The sequence below is a fragment of the Podarcis liolepis genome, assembly GCF_965112155.1.
Source record: "Podarcis liolepis genome assembly, chromosome: 9".
In the NCBI taxonomy this organism is placed as follows: Eukaryota; Metazoa; Chordata; class Lepidosauria; order Squamata; family Lacertidae; genus Podarcis; species Podarcis liolepis.
In genome coordinates, this window is record NC_139564.1 from 21,537,322 (window position 1) to 21,555,673 (window position 18,352).

At 41.3% G+C, this 18,352-nt stretch overlaps 1 protein-coding gene and 1 long non-coding RNA gene across 7 annotated transcripts in view; both read right to left on the minus strand.

Annotated features, from left to right (window-relative positions):
- Positions 1-18,352, minus strand: part of PPP3CA (protein phosphatase 3 catalytic subunit alpha) — a 189,697-nt gene that overhangs the window by 77,902 nt on the left and 93,443 nt on the right. The gene's annotated exons all lie outside the window — the stretch shown is intronic.
- On the minus strand, positions 14,306-18,017 carry LOC310686191. Its single transcript, XR_014515757.1, has 2 exons — positions 17,746-18,017; positions 14,306-14,508 (listed from the first exon to the last, which is right to left on the minus strand). It is a non-coding gene; the product is annotated as an uncharacterized lncRNA (long non-coding RNA).

The window sequence follows — 18,352 nt, forward strand, 5'->3', positions numbered from 1 at the left end:
GCTCCACAGAAGGGTTCTATAGACCTTCATCAAATCAGAAGGAAACTGAGAGAATGCTCCAAAATGGCAAAGAAAACGTTCAGATACAGTATGAATTCTGATTTCCAATGCTGAGCAAGTACTGACAGATACATACAGCTGACAAGACCATGTGCTGTCAAAACTAAAATTTCACAAGTAGCATCTTGTTGTCAAAACTGATGTTTAAGCCGTGTGCATCTTTTTGTATTACACCTTCCTTCAAGAGATTTGCTAAAAATAAAAGAAAGCCTAGCCTGCTTAGATAGCATCTTTATGTTCCACGAAGCATGTCTAATAACTTTATCAAGGACATTTATGGACATTTGCAACATCACGTACATTGCAAACAGTACACAGTCAACAATAAATAGGGAGAAAACAAGAAAACATGCATTCAATAACTCTTTTTCTGATGAAAATTGTTTGGGGTAGGCTTGTGTTTGATGAATTAATATGACATTAAGCACATTATTAAGAGGGAGAGATTATCTAAATAAATTATCTAAAGATTTATTTGTTTACCAAAGACCTAAAGAATTTTGCCCTGGAAGGTTTTGATACAATGTAAGCTTGAAACATGAGTCCAATTGATTGTCCAATTTTCTAAAAATCAGTAATGAATTTCTGAAGAGAACTGTTAAGAATTTGGAATGCATCCTCTGATAAAGTACTCTCAGAGCATCCTGGGATTAATAAACTGAATTGGGGAAAATGGAAAAGTGTATGGTTAGATGTCCTCCCATGATCATATGAATTTCCTTATATGAATTTGCCAATAAAACCTTTGAATGAATACACATAGCATAGCAGAAATTATTTGTGAACCTATCAGGCTCATAAGGGGTGGCATTTAAATGACTCTTTTTCTTCTTAGAAATATTTTCACAGGGTGGGGCAGCACAGGCTACATTTGCGTGCCGTCTTCATTTCCCCAGAATGCCTCTGGGCCATGTGTGACATTCTGAGGAAATGACAATTGCTGAAGCTTGAGACTTTGTGCCAGCTGATGCTTCACTTCAGGTATTTCTCATTCTCTTTGCCCTCCCAATTTTTTGCATGGATGTTGCAAGTGGTGTGCTTTGAAGAGTTCAAGCTCTGCTCTGAACTAAGGGACACATTCAGAATTCAGATCAAAACCAGCCCCAGCATTTCCAGTGTTGCTGATGGCTCCCTGGGTCTCTCCTGTGCCTCCAGCTGTGGAACATCACAACAGCTTCTTGTTCCCTCCCAGAGACATATTGTGCTCCTTTTCCCTCCTGGCTAGTGTGCACCCCCCTCCTCAGCCTTGGATGGATCCATGGCTGGCCAAACGTAGCTGAGTGGGGTACACAGCCTCTCACAGGATGAAGAACTCAAGCTGCTTGTAGATGAGACAATGTGGTTGGAGTCAAAGCCCAAACCAGGAGCAGTAAGTTAGGGAGTCCTGCCCTGGCACACCCAGTGATTCCACTCAAGGTTTGGTGGAGGGAACAATTCACCCATGGCACCTCTCTTTACTCTATTTCCCCCCTTACTAAAAAAGATTGGGAGAAGTGCAGCAGGGAATTTGCAAAGTGATCTCTTTCCAGATGCATTTGCCTCTTGTTAAGAAGCCAAAACAACAACCACAACCACAACAACAACAACAACAACAACCTGGCAGTGTGACTGATGATGTAGCATTAGGCTGGCCAGATAAAAGTTTCCAAAGTAAGAGACACTGGAGCTATTGATGTCTGAAGCACGTCTGTGCAAGAGTGGATGGGCAGAAAGGGAGAATCCAGTCCATTCAAAGAGATCTGGGATCTTTTGAAATACCGGGTGCTCTTCTTTAAAAATATAATTACACCCACTCTATCTACCATTGCTCGCTTTAAAGTATCAGAAGGATCTGTGAGAAACACACATAATCTGGCTGTGATGTTTCTTACTTGGCATTCTTTACTCTACTCTGTGACTCTCTGCTGGGACCTCCCTGTGATCAAATGCCTTCTGAAGTGCTTCTTTTGCTCCTACCATGGCTACAGAGAAAGGATAGAACTCACACACTTATTTAAAGTGCCTCTGTTTTGATTTGTTGAAGAAAACTACTCTTCACGATGAATGCATCCTTTCAAACATGGACTGGATCTCAGATCAAACCTAAAATGGAATGCAGGAGAGAGCATGGGAGACTTGACTAGATCAGATTCTACTTGATGTTATGTAGGTTCCAGATTTCTCATCATGTGGAAGTAAAAAAACCTGACAGTCTCGAAGCATATATGAATTTCTGTGTCTCCAAAGGATCTCCCGCAGTCCTGTATAGCTGTAATTCACAGCACAATCCTATACATGTCTAGACAAGCTTCCCATTAAGAATCATATGTCCATGGTAGTGGTAGCAGATGATGATAAAGATGATAACAGCAACAACAGCAGTATATCTAACAAATTATCAAGGTTGTCAAGGGGGAGAAACATTCACTGTATGTTTTATATGGAAGTGAAGCAGGACAATGGGACTCCCTTGAGTCCTGTGTCCAAAATTGCCTGAGCCGCACCACTAGAACAGATGTCATGGAATATTATTTGTATGGGACTACATAACCAGTGAGGCATCTGAAAGACACAATCTCTAACAGAGATCCTTCAAAACACTGAATAGTGCAGAAACCCTTTCCCTACATCTAGGTTAGATTACTGCAACACGGCATACATGGAGCTGCCTCTGAAGACAGTTTGGAAACTTCAGCTGGTGCAGAATTCAGCAGCCAGGTTGCTCACCAGGACAAGACAGTTTGAGCATATTATGCCAGTTCTGGCCAAACTACACAGGCTGCCAATTAGTTTCCAGGTCCAATTCTAAGTATTTTGATCTATAAAGCCTTAAATGCTTCAGGTTTGCAATATTTTAAGGACCACCTCTCCCCATATTAACCAACCCAGATCATGCAATCACCCTCTGAGGCCCTTCTTCACGTGCCTCCTCCATGAAAGGTCTGGAGGGTGGCAACACAAGTGTGGGCCTTTTTGTGGTGGCTCCTTGCTTGTGGAATCCTCTCCCCAGGGAGGCTTGGCTGGTGCCTTTGTTACATATATTTAAGCACCAGGCAAAAACATTCCTTTCTCCCAAGGCCTTTGGTTAATTAAACAATCCATGGTCTTCAAAACTCTCTCTCTCTCTCTCTCTCTCTCTCTCTCTGTGTGTGTGTGTGTGATGGATTTTGTTTGTTACTATGTTATTTTGTGTTTGTATATTCTAAACCACCTTGTGATGCTCGGATGAAGATTGGTATAGAAATTTAATCATCATCATCATCATCATCCTGAATCCAGTATAAACAATCCAAAGGACAATTGTTGTGCTGCACTCTATGCAATTCCTTAATACATGGAGCAGAACAAGACTATCAATGGATTCATTTTATCAGTCTGTTGCTATCCTTTACAGAGTATCTATAGAGAGTATAAAAACATATTAAGGAAATAATATATTCTGCAGTATTCACTTCGTGACATTTTAAAACGGAAGAGCTCTCAAACACAACTGAACCCTTTGTTAACAAAAATATACTTTTCATCCTCATGTGTTATCAGACAGGGCTCTGTTTAGATATTCCAGCCACTGGAATTGAGATTATTAATTATTAGGAGCAAGGCTTATTCAGCAGTAAAATGATTTCTCCAGAACAGTCCATCATTCCTGCTTGCTTATGGTTTTTTGAAGGATGGCCTATTTCTGACCTGCTAAGAAGTGGACAGTTAATTAATTTTACACGGTCTCATTCTACTGCTGGTTTGTGAGCCAGCATGTTCTACAGATTTACTTAAAACACACACTAGTGTAGTTGAAAAAAATGCTTAACTTTGGTTTTACATGTTTTTGATGGATTCCCTGATCTTCAAATAATAAACTTCTTTGAGATCCTTCAGTCAAGAGTGTGTGTAAATTAGGATTGTGAAATGATGCACAATAAGGAGGTCTTGAAAAAGCACTTAGTTGGTAGCAGACAGTAGAATTCATACACAACAACAGAGATTTATTAAAACAAATGGTACCAACTTTAGGCATAATCCAGAAAAGGTGAGGCAACTATCTATGTTCAATTGCTTTCAGACGAACAGTTAGACATGTCAGTATTTTTTAATATATCCCAATGAAATAAACTGAATGTAAGAATGCCAAACTGTGGGTGAAGCTGATGTTTTTGTGTTTGTGACTGTATCATTGATTGCTGTGTTATTGTGGGGTTGTTTGGTTGGCACTATGCTGGGATATTTGTGGACACAATTTGCACCATCCTAGAGTCACTGGTGATGAGCGCCACAACCCCAGAGTCGGTCACGACTGGACCTAATGGTCAGGGGTCCCTTTACCTTTACCTTAGAGTCACTGGTGAACACTTTTTCTGAGTGACTAGAGATGGAAGCATCTTGACTGCAATGGATGTGGGAACTTACATGGATTCATGAACACTATCATGAGTGATATTAGTATTGCAGGAGATTAGCAAAGACTGTTCCTGACTTGAGACAAACCAATTCCATTTCACTGGTGGTGATGAGAAGAGGGTAACTTAATCTTGTTTTAAAACAGAACTCAATGCAACTCCCAACTAACATGCTTATTGCCTGCTTCTGGGCAAAACTGGTCCTTTAGGATATCTTAACAATCAATAATTTTCTTCCCCATCAAGAGCAATATATAATAAAAAATAAATTAATATATGTAAACTTTGCAAAAGTAGTACAATCAGTTTCTTGTGGAGGGTTTGTCTGCTTGATAATGAAGTGCTGATTCTTGTTGCTCACATGTGATCCTTTATTTACCAGTAACGGAATTGAAAGAATTTCAGCTGAGAGAACAGATGGACATTCCCAACTGTGGATCTTGCTGTCCCCTAACATACTTGATATTCATAAATGGTGCTGTAGTGTCCAAGCAGTGTTCACTCTGCTCCATGTGCTGGGTTTCTACTGTACATAAGGTCTGTCTATGAGTTCAGCTATGTCACAGGGGCTAAAAAGTAATCACTGGCCCGCTTTGCTTCTGTACATACACTAGACCTTGTGAAAAAAGCAAAATGGGTCATTAAGGCAATGATAGATCAAGGATGCAACTCTCCAGGACAACAAAAACACAAGGATAAGGCTGACACAATGCAAGTAACATTATTTTGCCTTAGCCATTGTTAACATAGTATTAACATTAGTATTGTTGTCAAATACTCAAGGCACCCCACTTGAATTCCACGAAGGCTAATATTAACATATAAAAAGCCTGATTCAAAGTACAAGAGGCAGAAAATTATATCATTTCTATATGCAACCCCAGAAAGCCCCCTGGTTTGACACTTATAAAGGGAGGAAGAAGTACTTTGACTGCAGCAGTAGATAAAATAACTTTCTTTTTCTTTTGTTTTGGTCATGCCATGATTCTGCTGCTTGAGAAAGATGGAGGGCCCAATGCTAAAGAGACAGGAGAGGCAGCAACAGCTAAGTGACCAAGCGTAGGCAGATACAGCCACAAATCAACAGAATGGGTGTCAGATCCAGAAGCACGAATCTTTTGATTCCAGAAGCATCAGCTTTTACCACTAGGCCAGCCTGAAAGGGCTTGGCAAATGTTGGACCTGGCCTGCTTTCCTGCACAGTCAGGACTTTTCACCTTGCCTCCTCTACTACACTACTGCTGCAAATCTGGTTAAGCATTGAAGTGTAAGGATACCATCAAGACTGCTGTAAATGTCAGTCAGCCTTGCTCAGCTGGCTCTGTAAATCCCCTGGCAGAGCTGACTCATCAAGCAGAGCAACTCATCGCTATGAACTGGTCCACACATTATGCTACATCTTAGCTGGTTTTAAGCCATGGGTGAAATGTGAATATGCCTCCCGCCCCTGCGAGTGTTGTATGAACATGAGTCATGATTTGTTTCACAAACTATCGTTTAATGTGAACAAGCAGTGTGCTGGTGCACATTACACAAAAGTTCCCTCGATTTTCCTGCAACACGCCAGCCACACTGTGAACAAAATAAGCCAGGGTCTGGGTTTGCTGTTTTGTGTGACCCAAGGTTTTTTCTAAACCTTGAGCAATAAAAAATATTTATTTTCATTTACCACTCATGGTTTGTTTGGGGAAAACAAACCACAGGTCTGGGTTTGAACACTGCAGCAAGGAGGTTCTGGTTTGCTTCATCAACAGCATGGCAGCAGCAAGATCAGTGTAATAGCGTTGCAGAGACTTTTGAGCAGAATTCACATTAAACCATAGTTTGTTTTAAACTATGGTTCAATGAGGTGTGTGAAACAGGCCAATGTCACATATACACATATGATACTGTTCTTAGGGAAAGAAGGTGACCAAAAAAAGGGAACAGGATAATAACTTGCATACCGCTCATGCCATGTTGACAAATGCCTATATGATCAGGGGCTTTGACAGAAAGCAGTAAACTTTGCCACAGTTTGGCACTATAGCTTGGTACACCATTTGATCAATGATTAGCTGAATGTGTAGACTGAATGGATTTGTAAAAACTTGTGTAAAAGTTTCAATTGTGGTGTTGCAACTGTGAGGGCTCATTCACACATGCAAGTAACCGCTTGACCCTGTACCCATTAGCTGATAGAAATATAGTGGTACCTCAGGTTACATACGCTTCAGGTTACAGACTCCGCTAACCCAGAAATAGTGCTTCAGGTTAAGAACTTTGCTTCAGGATGAGAACAGAAATTGTGCTCTGGTGGAGCGGCAGCAGCAGGAGGCCCCATTAGCTAAAGTGGTGCTTCAGGTTAAGAACAGTTTCAGGTTAAGAATGGACCTCCGGAACGAATTAAGTACTTAACCCGAGGTACCACTGTACATGCATTAACCAGCCCTACATGTTGTCAATAGAGAATGAACACAGTACTCAAGTACTGTACAGTACATTTATGAAGTAGGAATGGGGGGGGGGATGGAAATGGAGACACCTGCAGGTAGAGTCCACATAGGCTTACAAATATGGAAGCAGCAGAAACTGAAAACGTCTATGAATACTTCTTATGTAAAGACATTTAGCAAGCAGCACTGACAATGATTTTATGCCTTCTTGCATGTACAGCAGCACATGGAAGACAGGACTTCAGGGCAACTAAATTGGCACATTTCAGATATGCTTCTCTGAAGCCCTTTGCTACAACGATAATCCCTCGATCTGAATGCTCCAAATGCTCTCAAGTACTGAACGGACAGAGGATTTGGAGTTTTGTTTGCTGGACAGCAGGAGAGTTTTTTTCAATTAATAGAACAGCTATTACAGTAAATGGCTGGCAAGGGACAAGATGTCTCTACTTCTCCTGCTCCTCCTAATGTAATTTGACCTTTCCACAGTGCACACATGGCAATCTCATCTCGGAGATCTTACACACTGATTGCACAACAAACAGACAGCAGAGAAAGGGGGAAGGGAGAGCTTCTTCGGTCAGTGTTTCCAATTCAGTTCACAGGAATGCCTATAGTGTCTCTGGAAACATTGTTAAGGCTAGCACAGAGCGAGGGATTTTGTAATGAACGGCTGTTTTATGGAAGCTTACAACATAAGGGATTGTGGGGGAGGGGGGCAGCAAGAGAGAGTATTTATTTCTGTCCTGGCTTGAATAATTGTATCTTGCACAACTACAAAGGCAAAATATCCTGAAGTACTTTAAAAATCACACCTTCCAAGCCCTACATCCTGGAGGGTATTTACTTGAACAGAAGCAAACAGTGCATGGTACTTTACTCCCCCCCCCCCCCCAATTTATTCACATCCTATTTTATGTACTGGGGTGCCTTTTTAATTTTCAAAAAAATCAACATAGTCTCATGAAGGCATCCCAGAACTCTCCTCTCCTCTATGAAACAATCTGACCTGGATCACGTGATACAGTAAACCAAACTGAATGTACAGGTTTCTGGAGAAGAGATTGTAGCTGCTGTGCTCCTCCTTGGCCTTTTTTTTTACCTTTGGTGCTGCACTGAGCTAAGTTTGGTTTAGTGTGCTGTCTGAACCCAGGCTGAGCTCTTTCTCTGTTAATCATGAGCAAGGGATACACCTTGTCTGCAGCTTGTGGTTAGTGAGGAGAGAGTTTAGACACAAGTCCCAGTTCAGATGACACACTCAGAACAGTGTGGCAGTCAAAACAACAAGGGGGGAGGACAAAGTGGCCACAAGCTCCTCCCTGGCAGCCCAAACATTTGTGTGGTCTCGGAAGATTGACTTGCTATGTTGTGAAAACCAGACCTCCGTCTATACATGGTGGACATGGTGCACAGAAATAAACTTTAGTCTCAACATTCTCCTTTTTAAAGTGATGAACTTAAGGTATGTGCACACTTGTCTTCGAGGAGATACTAATCCTTTACTTTTTAATCTCTTTCTTCCAACCAGTTAACAGGTTTGCCTCCTGCTAGGACAATCTCTTGTCAATACAACCGTTCCCAGTCATTCTGAAGACATAAAAGAGGAAAACAGCAACCTCCATGGCACTGACTGTCTTAAGAATTCTCTTTCTTTTATTATGACTAAAGAATCTGACATTTCTTTCCATAAACACCATGCACTAGGCTTTGAATGTACAAGCAGTATGTACCTGGAGAGCAATCCTTGTAGCAAAAAAAAAAAAAAAAAAAAAAAAAGGAGGGGGAGGAGAGAGAGTGGAGTCTCCCATAAACCACTGTTTCAAATCCTCTAAAATAGCAGTAGGCAAATTATCTCTTAAGAGAATACATTACAGATAGCATACTCTTGTCAGATCCATGGGAAAAACCCCTCATATTTTATGAGTGATATCCAGCTGAATCAGAGTAGACCCGCTGAAATTAATTTAAGTCTATTATTTCAATGGGCTACATTGAATTAAGTTCTACTCTGAGAAGACCCAATGAGATTACTACACTTACATTAGTCATGCCAACTAATTTCAATGGGTCTACTGTATGACTAACGTTGGATACAACACATGGGTCTACTCTCGAGTATGAAAAACACCAGGCTTAACCCTATGTTTGTAGCCTTCATGATTTTGAAGTTGTTGAAAATACACTTACTAAAGATTGCAAAGGCTGGGAAACCTTCAGTCAAGGAAAGAAAAGTCCAGATATATTTGTTATTTGCACACCTCATGCTTTTGAAAACACATTTAAAAGCATATTATATATATATAATTTAATTCCTTCCCTTTCCAGATTTGGAATGAATAATTTCAGTATACACTAGGATCATCAATGAGTATTTGTGCTATGTTTTATTTGCTGCGCTATGATCTTAACGGTGTTCGTGATAATGATATCCGTTACGTGGCTGAAGCATTCAGATCAGTTTCTGCTTTCAAGCTTGCAGTGACTGTTCAGAAGCTGCCTTTGGTGCTAGAGCTATTGGTGGTGAAGTGATTCAAGTGTTGGATGAGGACCTTGAGCCCCTCAGCCTATTTTATAGGATTGTTGTTGGGATTAAGTGAGTGGGAGAATCATGTAGCCCACCTTGAGCACCTTGGAGGAAAAGGTGAAATGTGAATGCACTAAATAAAAATCAACCAAATCTGCTCTTAGCGATGCAATCATTCAGCAGCTGACTTCACGAACTAGAATATTGTAGCCATATTGTGAAGAGCTCAAGCTGTGAAAGCTGAAGATCCTGGTTCAGTTATGTATTTGCTCACCAATATGGCAACTGCCACGCTAAGTACTGCATTCTCTTGGCTCCTGCTTTCATTTCATATGCAAGTACAGGCAACCTTTTGTTCAGATGGAGGCCGTGGTGACCCAGAACATTTACTTTGCAAAAGGAGCCTTGATGCCACTGCTAAACGGATTCTAAGTATCTTCGCATTTACCCTTGGCTTTATGATTCTTCTGCAGAGAATTATGCAGGAACAGAGGTAAATTTTATAACCAGCTTATCATTTTGAACTCTCCTAGGAATAAGAATATATTCAACACAAGGTATTATTCTGCTTAATAACATTCTGCAGTGTTGTTGTCCCTCTCAACCCCTGGCAGCCCAATTATAAAACGGAGGTTTCTTCAAAGACAGTTTTTGTACAAGGATCTGTCTCCTTCTCAGGATCAAATTCTGAGAATAGTTCCACCACTGAACTGCTGGAGGATGCTTATGATATAGAATAAAAAACTTATGGACTAGTTGTAACACATCAGACAAAACTGGGATCCCTCCCATGTGATAATTAATGTGACCACTGTTTATATAGCCTACCTTTTAAATTTATTTATTTTACTAGTATATATTTGTAAAAAGAAAAGAGCCCCTTTTAGCAACCTCCCTTTTGGCAAAATTCATTATATTTCATTATACTGAATTCATCATATTCATTAAGTTAATTATATTTCCACAAATGAATATAAAGCCAGGTTTAGTCCAAACGGTTAATCTTTTAAAACACACAGTCAAAACAATTATTTTTGTAAGGTTATTAAATATTCTGAATTCCGTACAGAATTCTGTACCTTATGAAAATGCTCCATTTATCACCAAGCCTATTATCTATTTATCTACTTTCTCTGACACTGATCAAGTTTGTTAATCTTACTGCATTTCTGAAGTAAGCAATTTGAGATTAACAGGACATCCTTCTTTTTCCAATTAAAGCTAATGGTGATTTTTGCTGCGGTAAGAAGGCAAATGATGATTTCTGAACTGTCTGACGGAATCATTGATGTCACACAGCAAAATAATACTGTTAATGGTGCAATGGCAAATTAAAGCCTGTCATTTCCTCCATGTGTGCTCAAGAACTAAATCCCGTTTTAAAAAAAAAACATCCAGGCTTGTATAATATGTTCCATCTCTTACTGGGCAAAAAGGAATATTTCCAAACACACCACTTGCATGTGCAACACCACAGTACTGACTGAGTTTATGACCATTCTAACACACATTTGCACCTAATATATAGTGAAACTTTACCTCCTACATGACAGAATGAATCAGATAGACCCTCAAGCTTCCCTGGAGTAAAGGAGATCACCAGGAAATTTGACTATCTGTGTGGGCTCAGTACTGACATAATAGAATGTTAATGCTAGTTCAACTAAAACATTGCATAGGCTACATTTAGAACAGCAAACCCATACCCTCCAGCATCAAGGTGATCCAAATCAGGACACTCGTTTCTTTGGTCCTGGGATCTCGCAGGAGCCAGCTGACTTATGGCAAAGCACAAGACCAAGAAACTAGCGTTTTTTGTTCCAGTGCTCTTGCATGAGCCAGCTGACTTGCACCAGAGCACTGGACCAAAAATGAGACATTCTGTGATCCAATCAGAATCTGGGATGGCTTCTGTAATTCTAGAATGTCCCGCTTAAATTGGGACAGTTGAGCAATATGCAATACCTATTGAGATGTAATGGGAAACCATGGTTTCCCAGTATGTGAACAAGCCAAGGCGAGTCTTAGGGTTGTATGTTCTCTAGATCCCTCCTTTTTTGCACCCAAGAGAAGATGTAAAGGTTTTGCTTCCTCTGAAACAACAACAACCACAGTTCCTTATGACATGAAATCAGGGGACCGTGATTTATTTAGATGGGAATTAAAACAGCCAGGATCAAACTGGTTTCAAGTACAGTGGTACCTCGGGTTACAAACTTAATTCGTTCTGAAGATCCGTTCTTAACCCAAAACCATTCTTAATCTGAGGCACGCTTTCGCTAATGGGACCTTCTGCTGCCGGTGCGCTGCTGGCACGTGATTTCCGTTCTCATCCTGGAGCAAACTTCTCATCCTTTTGCCATCACAGTCTTTGAGGATAAAGTGTTCTGGACAGATGTCATGAACGAAGCCATTTTCAGCGCCAACCGCCTGACTGGCTCCGATATCGTCAAGGTGGCAGGGGACCTGTATTCACCCCAGGATCTGACGTTGTTTCAACCCGAGGTACTACTTCCAGGTTAGCAGAGTTTGTAACCTGAAGCATTTGTAAACCCGAAGCATTTGTAACCCAAGGCACCACTGTACTTACCTGTTCCGAAAGCATAGTTTAAATTAACCACAGTTTCCAAAGTTTGAACTTCATGAGGAAACAATAGTTTCAAACAGAAGCAGGTGCTTCCAATTTCCTTGTGGGATGCACAAGATATGATCTTGGTGTCTCTGGGCCTAGTTCATGTAGTAAAAAGGTAAAGGGACCCCTGACAATTAGGTCCAGTTGTGACCGACTCTGGGGTTGCAGCGCTCATCTCGCTTTACTGGCCAAGGGAGCCGGCGTACAGCTTCTGGGTCATGTGGCCAGCCTGACAAAGCCGCTTCTGGTGAACCAGAGCAGCGCACAGAAATGCCATTTACCTTCCCGCTGGAGCGGTACCTATTTATCTACTTGCACTTTGACGTACTTTCGAACTGCTAGGTTGGCAGGAGCTGGAACCAAGCAATGGGAGCTCACCCTGTCGTGGGGATTAGAACCGCCGACCTTCTAATCGGCAAATCCTAGGGGAAGCCACAATTTCCAATTTCATATGAACTGCATAATGTCGTCATTTAAAGAAAAATAATATTAATAATAATTTGGGCTCCTTTACAGCCATCAAGAGTTATCTCACAGCTTGTACAGACACCCTTCTGACCATGTTGACAGCTCATTTGTCTCTTATACTAAATGCATGTCTAGCTTCCATTAATTCTCTGAATCACTTAACACAAACATTGGAATGGCATAACCGATGTGATACAAGATACCTGCTCTTCTACTCAGCAAGCCAAAAATAAAGGCAGAAATCCAAACAAAGTAACTCAGCCAGCTGTTTCCCTTAGCAGCGTAAATTCCTCCTCGTCACATTAAACAGAATTTGTTGACAGAGCAATGCACATTGATCCAGAAGGCTCTATGATGAGCTCTGCATGTGCAATGGAAATGATGAGTCCCTCTGTTCTGACATCACCTCATGTGATGCTACGCTCTCTGACGCAGAGCAAACTGCTGCTGTCAGTTCCATCTGCCACCTATTTCTTACAGGCAACAAAGGCTTAGGCCAAAAGATACAACCTTAACAGCTGAATAGAATACAGTGGTATCTCAGGTTAAGTACTTAATTCGTTCCAGAGGTTCGTTCTTAACCTGAAGTACCACTTTAGCTAATGGGGCCTCCTGCTGCCGCCGTGCTGCCGGAACACAATTTCTGTTCTCATCCTGAAGCAAAGTACTTAACCCGAGGTACTATATCTGGGTTAGCAGAGTCTGTAACCTGAAGCGTATGTAACCTGAAGTGTATGTAACCCGAGGTACCGCTGTATTAATTTTTGGGGCGGTAAAAAGACAGCAACATGCTTTTGGGATTTCATGCTGCAGAAATGAGAGAGAGACTTAGAATAGCTCCATTGCTCTGCGCCCACAGAAACATACAACAGGGTGGTACACTTAGATTACCCTAATGAGAAATCCTCAACCAATTTATTGTAGAGGTTTTTTCTTAATATGATAAAGTCAGAGGAAATACAATTTCCACCACAGCAGTGAAATTAACATTAGCATCATTAGAGGGGATGCTATAAAGTACCCTTTTTATTCTTTTTTTCCTCACAACTGTACATCTTTATTTATTATTTCCATTTTCCTTTGAAGTTATTTGAAACTCCACTTTTCTCATCAGCAGCCTCTTGGAGTGTGTGCATGCCTTCTAAGAGACACTATACAGGACCTGGTTCAAAACTACAATGGAGTGGTAATTCCCCCAAAATAGTGTGTGGTACCTCCAGACCACATTTCCGGCAGGGATGTGAAAGGAACTAGTAGACCATTTAATGAAACAGACAAATACAACTAGGACTTATTTTGGGGGAATGTGCTGGTATATGATCACGATACCTGCAAAGCACTGACCTCCAGAAAATAGGAACATACTTCTTTGTTACATATGTCACTCAAAAGTCCAATGTTAATGATTCCATGTAATAGTAATAACAATTTTGTTCAAGCAGATTGTAAACAAGACAACTGCAGTTTAGAAATAAGCACTATATTAACCCTGTTTTTACAATTACGCTTCAAGAACACTTAAACACATTTGGGTGAAGTACATAATCAGAGAATATACTGGCTAGTAATCAGGAAATGCTTGCTTTCCTAGAGCTGATATATTAATGCTTTCCATGGACTGCTTGCCAGCTAAAGACGGTGCAGGTGGCATTTTGCCCTGGAGACCAAACACAGCTGCTCTGGGATTTTCCCAAGTTCTTGCAGCCAACTGTCCAAGGCACCAACGCCACTCTCCAAGCTGGATCATTGCATGCGGCTGGGACAGTCAGCTGCCACCTTATTGCAGACGGAAAGAACGAAGCAGACACTGTGCTAGGATTAAACAAGCCGTAGCTTTTATTCACTCATTAACATAACTTGCAACTTGCATGCAGGCAAGCAATGAGATTAAATTCATTCTATGATCAAGAAAGTTGGTTTGGCTGTTGAAGAACACTCGCGCCCCTTCTCGTTCTTCCCTTCCAGTGTGGCCCAGTTCAATTCTGAGCTGCTTCCTTCTGGACAAATCTACCCTCTCTGTAAAAAGCAACATGGTGTTTCTCAAACAGCTGCCACTCAAGACACTGCTGCCAAGAATACGACCCTGGTGTGGCCCCCAAAAGGATGATGGAATCTCTTGACTATTGGTTCCAGACCTTCCTCCACGATTCATCTTTTGAGAGGATCCACTGAACAGTCAGCCAAACTGATATAATTCCTTGCCCTCCGCCCCCTGCAATGGCATCCTAGGGAAGACCAAAAATACACCTGGCCACAGTCAATTAGGTAGCGCAAACATATTGCTAGGCTTCAATAACGTGACCTGGTCAATGTGCTCATCATCAAGGAAGGGTACATGGGAGGGTTAGGTGCTACCTCAGGGGTCAGCAAACTTTTTCAGTAGAGGGCCGGTCCACTGTCCCTCAGATCTTGTGAGGGGCTGGACTATATTTTGAAAAAAAAAGGAATAAATTCCTATGCCCCACAAATAACCCAGAGATGCATTTTAAATAAAATGATACATTCTACTCATGTAAAAACACGCTGATTCCTGGACCGTCTGCAGACCGGAGTTTGCCTACCCATGTGCTACCTGAATAACTCCCAACTGCACTGTAGAGGGTGGGAAATGCTCTTTAATATCCCTGTTGTCTTATTTCTCACCCTTTGGTCTCACGATGGCAAGGAAACCCTAGCCATCATGATAATGTCCCTTTTCTCCCCTAATGTCAAGCCCCATTGGGGCTGCTGCTTCCTCACTGCTGTCACAGTCACATCCCATACCACGATCTGCACTACAGAGGCAACTCTAGCAAAACTCTTCCCCTTACAGAGGGACTAAATACAGTGTCTCCTAATCAGATACTCTTGAGTTTTGTTTTCTTTCTTATCAAAGTTATCTTACCACCAGGGGAAAAAATGCAAAAAAGCAATTTGCATGATTGCATTTATAAAAGAATTGGGCACATTCATTTTGGGCATTAAACTTTGGAGCAGACATTTTAATTTGTTGATTTTTTTAAAATCACAGCATACACACCTGCACATTCAGCATCATCTACCTCAGGCACTGAGATTCCAGAAAACATTCTTCCATTCTTATCAGGGAAGTGCTCAGTGGGGGTTTCCAAGTAATAAGGAGTTAGAAGAACTGAAGTTTCTACTTACTTATTCGAGTATGTCTTGTGTGATGAGGTTATTACCTCATGGCTGGATGCCACTTTTGAGTTAATTAAAATGTTACTTTGGCATGTGTCCCACATTGAGGGGATTCCAAAGAGTGAATATTAACCTGAGATAGCAACTAAGATTGAAAGTGCCAACCTTTGCCTGCAGACGCAAAGCAGTCTGCTGACAGGGCTGAAATTCCTTGGGCCAAGCTGAAGCTTGGTCAGCAAGTGGGACACACTTTTCCGGCTCAGCTTAATGAGTAAAAAGGCTATGACCATCCATAGCTCACATTTACAACTTGTGTTTTGCCTCAAAGACTAAATAAAAAATGAAGTCATATGGATATGACTATAAAATAGTGGTAAGAGTTTGAAGAACAAAGCAGGAGGTCTTGGATTCTATTTCTCTCTCATGAGGTGGTCTTAGGCAAGCCAACTTCAGCACCCCCCGCCCCAATTAAGTGCTTTGCAGTGTCCTATCTTAGGGGATACTTTCCACTACTGCAAAAATCTCTCGTATGTTTCAGAAAATTATAGGCTACACTGTAGGTTCCATTCTCAGTTGGCATTGCATTGTTAAACTTCACTGCTTGTTTGCATATTACTATTATTATTAAATTCCCACTATCTACACTTTCAGGAAACAGCTGAAGACATCTTTGTTCCGACAAGCTTTCCTAGCTGGGTGAATAGATCTCTGACATGTTTTTCTCCATTTATTTCATTTCAATTCATTTGCCATTATTTTCTGAGCTGTTTTTAACCGTGTTTATTATATTGCGTATATTGCATATATTACACATAAACACAATGTAATGGATGTAGCAGTGCTCTCATCCCTCGATTTTAGTGTATTTAATGCAGTTCCATCTGGGGCCAGAATCTGTCCTGCTAATTCCTTGCTATTTCGGGGGAATCAAGGCCCGCTGGCCATGTTACAGAGGTGGAATAGTTGTGAAGAAGAGATTAGGCAACACCTGCCAGTGCTATCCTAGGATTTGCAAAGTATTAACCAGCTGCTAATTCCTAAAAGAACTCATCTGCAATTCTAAAAAATGAGAAGCAAAATGACCTGAGTAAAGGCACAGAAAACAGAGCTGGCTTCTGGCAAGACTTTATGTGTGTCTGTGTGTGTGTGTGTGTGTGTGTGTGTGTGTGCGTGCGTGTGTGTGCATGTGTGCACGCAATTCACTTTTCAGAGTGCTCATCTAGACCAATCAACAAAAGGTTTACTCCGCTATTTTGGATAAGGATTACCATAGTTGCAGCTAAGTCTCATTTCTGAATAGAGATTCTGAACTTTAGACATTTCCCCTCTGGCTTGGTAAAATCATATTAACAACATTTATTTACTTTCAATTTGTTGGTGAGGTTTGGGTGTTGTTGGTTTGTTTACTATAATGAGAGAGAGAGAGAGAAAGAGAGAGAGAGAGAGATTTGAATCTTTTCTTGGCTTTGAGATGGTTTTAAACAGATGTTACTAGAAAACATCAGCATTTGGCAGCATTTGGCAGATACCAAAGCAGGCTTACTGAAATCTGGGACACGAGTGCTCCGCTTTGCTAGGACTCCAGATCAAGATGTGAGGACACTGAGGAAGTATGAAATCTAGGATTCTCAAAGTGGACTGGCTTATTTAGGAACAACAAACAATTACCGTATTTTTCACTCTATAAGACGAACCAGACCATAAGATGCACCTAGTTTTTGGAGGAGAACAAGAAGAAAAATATTCTGAATCCCAGAAGCCAGAACAGCAAAAGGGATCGCTGCACAGTGAAAGCAGCAATCCCTCTTGCTGTTCTGGCTTCTGGGATAGCTGCGTCGCCTGCATTTGCTCCATAAGATTTCCCCTTACTTTTTAGGAGGGAAAAGGTCTTATAGAGCAAAAAATACGGCAATTATTAGAGGAGAGTGCCTGTCTCTCCAGTACTTCTTTCATTGGCAAAAGAGCAGTATTTGTATCACCCACTTTCTCAATTAGTACAACACTCATTACCGCGATGCCTTCCTGCTTATGTTTAGATGTCTGGCTTGAGGCCTCTCCCTTAGTTTCATGGGACTCTGTTGCCTCACTTTCCCGTTGTTCCAGTTGGTACCATACCTGGATGAAATGAAGCTCAGACAGCCAAGTCATCTCAGTTTCATCTCTTGAATCCCTGCGTGGGCCCAAGAATTAACATGCAAAATTTTCATCTCCACCTTGGATACCATGCTCAAAGGCTTAGTGATGGCTGCTTAGAATAAAACAGCAAAAACCACACATCAATCACGATGTGCCAAAGAAAAGAGCTGCAGAGAAGCACGGTGGCAACATTTGACATTGTGCATAGTCAGCATATCTCTGCAAAACACACACTTTCTACTACCCACCCTCCAACCTTCCTTTCCCTTTCCTTGCAAGTGAAACAGATTTCTTGCCCTTTGGGCATTGTTGCCTTGGGTGTGAATAAGATTTTTTGAGTAGGATTCAGGGTCGTGGATCCTATCCCAAGGGGGGAAATTGCCAAAAGTTGTTGCTCCCTCAGTCTGTTTCACTCCACATCCCATCAGCCCCAGCCAGCATGACCAATACAAAGGGATGATGGGAGTTGTGGTCCAACAACATCTGGAACACCACTGGTTCCCCATCCCTGTTCTATGAATTTCTCCCACTCCATTTACTTCTGTTCCTCATTATTGCCACTAAACCCAGCCCCAAAAGTGTTTAA